Here is a 4495-nt window from a genome sequence, read left to right on the forward strand (position 1 = left end):
TTGGCTAGGACTTGGCCACCACCGCAAATTTGCAGCTTGAACAAGCACAATCAGATCTCTCTACAACTAGCTCTACAAATTTTCCAGATTCCATCAACACAGACTAGTTGTAGGGAGCTCTCAACTACCTCCAACGCTGCATGACAGATGGTTTAAAGAAGATGACTAGGATGTTTCCATCCAGATGGTGAGGAGCTAACAGAAACCCCTACAAGAAGAGCTATGGATGAGGCAAGAGGAGGATGGAAGCGGGGCCAGCTGGATGAGATGCAAAGACAGATCTAGGAACTCTAGAAGGCCAATGGAGAAATGAAGATGGTTATGGAAAAGATGAAGGAGATGATGGCCAGAAAGGAATAGATAACGATGCAATTACGAGGTGACCACAATAGATGACTTGAAGGAGGTGTGGGGAGAGTATATAGACAAAATAATAGCTGTAATGTGGCCCCCAAACCTTCCTGCAAAAAGATGGTTGTCCACCATTCACATGGTGGAAATCTAGATGTGAAGGATCTGAAAATCCGAATCCAACCCATAATTCAGTAGGCCTAGAGCCATCAAAAGCCTTGGAAGCAGCTACACCCAGCCATCAAAAGCCTTGGAAGCACCTGCACCCAGCCAAGTGGGCAAGGAGGCCAACATTAGTAGCAGGTGGGGGAGGTGCCAGTGGAAGCAGCTGCACCCAGCCTTGGAAGCAACTGCACCTAGCCAAGTGGGCAAGGAGGCCGGCAGGCGAGGGAGACGCCAGCAGTAGGGAAAGAGAGTTGCAAATGGAAAATGAACAGTTGGGGGCAAGAAATAGAAGTTTGGAAAAGGAGGTGTATTTTCTTGAAGGGGGACAAAAAGAAGCCAACCGTGCAGTCACAAGGGAAGGGAAAGGAAATTGTGCTAAGGATCATCAATGGACCTAATCCTCGATGAAGAACTAAAAGAACATGCATGGGTAGGTACAAAGAAAGTGGAAGAAAAAGAAAACAATGAGGCCACGCTAAAAGTCCAGATTGAAGAGCTAGAGGCACTCGTCGTCCAAGAATTTAAGGAACAGCAAAAACAGGATACAAAGATGATAAAGGCCCTAAAAAAGGAGGTAGAGGCAACTACACCTACAAGGGTGACAAGAGGAAAGCAAGACGAAGGAAAATTTACATTGTACAAGATATGGGGCGCTACTATATAAGCATTGATAGAATCAATGAGTAATGTTGCTATTGATTTTTTACACCTTTATGTTGGCAATCATTCGGAGCTGTTCAAACTCCCTTCAGTTGGGACCAAAATAAATGGAGGGGTAACACTCAATTCTCACATTTACCATTATAATCAATCTTACAAGCATATAGAGAATTCTTGTGCTAGTTGATGCATACAAGCAATCTTACATCTTGCATCATCAAGCCCACTTTCTTGCTGCACAACTAGCTATTGTAAATAGCATTGAATTCAAAACCAATTCTTTTCCAAATCTAGCATACCACTGGCCTTACTTCCACATATCACATACCATTCACTTTGATCACTTCAGTATATTTATCTCCTTTGTTGAGAGAAATTCCTGTCAAATTTCACCCTAAATCCAAAGCTAAACATGACAACCTTCGAACTCTCTGGGATGAAAGGGGATATAAATAGTAGCAACCACAACACCCCTAATGCATGGCGAAATCTACAAAGATGCTTGCTTTCTTAGGTTTTAAATGGACAAAACATCTTTGTAGAGCTACTGGATAAGCTATAGAAATTAAAACAAAAATGCCTACCTGTAAAAGATTATGCCATGAAATTTTGCACCCTCAAGGCTTACCTTGAACAACTAGCGAAGGATAGGTTAATATAACTTATATTAGGAGAATGGTTTGTTTGAGGCATGCAAAAACAACTCAAGGCGGCTATTACCTTCAATGGATGTGGCAATTCATGGCTTTGATATAGGCAGGTATAGGCAGGTAGAAGCAACGAAAGCAGGTAGAAGCAACGAAAAGGAAAGAGAAGAACCTAGCACTGTTCAAGAAAAGGAAGCAGGAGTCTAACTTAGAAGACTCAAAAGAAGAGTTTAACTTAGTCCAAACTCGAAAGAAGAAGAGCCTAACTTATTCCAAGAATCAAATTTTGACTCAGAGAAAGAGAAAAGACACAAGTCCAAGAAGAAGGGTAGAAAGGTAGAGAAAACCACCAATGAATGGTTGTGACAAGTTCACTGGCATGGAAGTGCAGCAAAATGTCTACCCTTAGAGTAAAAATAATGGATAGTTGGTGCACAAAATGTAATAATCATGTACATCTCAAAAGGAGAAGTGCAAGATGATTCCACATTGTTTCGTTTACCAAACCAACATGCATGCCATGGAAATTTACAAATGTAATTGAAGAATTTATAATGCACCAATGCAGCAAATTGCAGTTAGACCCAATGCCTCAACAACGATGACCTTATAGTCAAGGAGGAGGAAGAGGAAATGCTAGACCACTAGGAGGGTACCTATAGTCGAGGAAGAGGAAATGCTAGACCACTAGAAGGAGGGTACCTATGACTATAGGCAATTTGGGAACATGAAGTTATGGCAGAGGCATGAGCCAGAATCACAAGGACAAATGAATGGACAATTTGGGCACATGAAATTATGGCAAAGGCACGAGTAGGAATCACAATAAAAGGTAAGATGAATGGAAAATTTGGGCATAGAAAGTTATGGAAAATGCAAAAAAGGCAAATGAATGGACATATGAACCCTATATTAAACATGATACACAAATTGCAGACTTGTCAGAAAGGCAAGCAAAAATGCAAGATGTACTGGCTACACAAGGTCGATGGGACCTATCAATTAGGATCAAGAAAACTCTAAGAGGAGAAAGCATAAGCTCATCAAGTGGGAGGATTAGTAGAAGGTCAAGGATTAAAGGACTAGAATGGTGTAAGAAGCGCAAGGTCAGATGCGACAAAACCTGAAAGCTCCTAGTCACAACTGTGGTAGAAAAAGTCCTAAATAAATAAAAACACAATTTAATTAAGAGGAAATATCCCAGGGCAAGATGGTCATGGAAACAATCATGGAAGAAAGTGAACAACAGAAAGATAGGGCGAGAAAGATAGGGCGCCAATGTACCAATCATGCAACAGGCAACACCTCCATGAAAATGGGTTTTGGGTAGAAAATGCCCATAAGTGGTTTGCAAGAAAAAGAAAAAACTTATGTGGAAGCTACAGAAAGGATATGTAAGAGCAAGCAATAGACAAGAAAGTAAAGGAGTCAGTAATAGTTCTCTAGAGTACCACTTATGGGGAGGACCTCAAAAACATCACAACTTGATATCACGCTTGACCAAAACCTCTCACTTGTCTCAAATTACAAATAACAATTATGAAAGAAGCATGTAGCTCTAGAAATGTTGAAGGAAGATGAAGATTCATCAAAATCAAAAAATGAAGTAGATTGTGAAAAAAAAAAAGAAATAGAGGTATTACCGTAGGTGTACATAAGAGGGATAGAGGTAACAATGATAATTTGTGGGCAAGCCATCCCAAACATAAGAGGCGTAGAGGTAACAATGATGATCTGTGGGCAAAGCCATCCCAAACATGAGGGTTAGAGGTAACAATGATGATATGTGGGCAAGACATTCCAAACATTCTATTAGATGAGGCTCGTATGTTAATGTACTATCATAAGCCATCGGGCAAATGCTAGGTATCACAAAAATGCAGCTTGCACCTTTGCAATCAGAATGGCAGATTAATAGGGAGAGTAAGGGGAGAATGGTGGTGTAATTTTATGATTGTTTTTGTGTTACTAAGGATGGACACCGTAGTAAGGGGAGAAGGGTGGATGCAATTTTATGATTGTTTTTGTGTTACTAAGGATGGACACCGTAGTAGGGGCATAGCCCATGTTGTTGGGTAAGACATGACTCCGGCAAACATGATTAGAAGAAGGATCAGACCACAACAATCCAAAAAGGGAAGAAAAGATCAAACTAGAAGCAACTCTAAAGGTGGAGATCACTCCTTCTATCTAACCAATGCATGCGGAAGGCTTCATGTGCTAGATGGGGTGGAAGATGATGAAGAAGAAGCAATCCTCAAGGAAAATCCAAAGATCATCTCATTGCTTAAAGTTAATGTGGAGTGGAATTTGCACCACTAATACCATCTAGCCCACCATCTACTCTTGTTTCGATCATAGTGATCAATGGAAATGGTTCTACTCTCTTTTGTTAACAAACACTTATAGTCAAGTTGCAATTGTTTGTCTACTACATTGTTTGGAGTTATGTTGTCACAATACTTTGTTAATATGTTGTTAATGGGTAAGAAATATAGTTAATACTATGAAATGGGCAAGAAATATGGTTAATACTATGAAATGGGCAAGAAATATGGTTAATACTATGAAATGGGTCTATTTTTGCCCGTGGACTCCATAGTTAACATCGATTTAAAGATAATATCTTTCACAACTTGTAGTTGCACATCTCCTAGTACTCCTCAATAGAG

The sequence above is a fragment of the Cibotium barometz genome, chromosome 31, assembly GCF_041138505.1.
Source record: "Cibotium barometz isolate CiBa-2024 chromosome 31, ASM4113850v1, whole genome shotgun sequence".
Classification (NCBI taxonomy): Eukaryota; Viridiplantae; Streptophyta; class Polypodiopsida; order Cyatheales; family Cibotiaceae; genus Cibotium; species Cibotium barometz.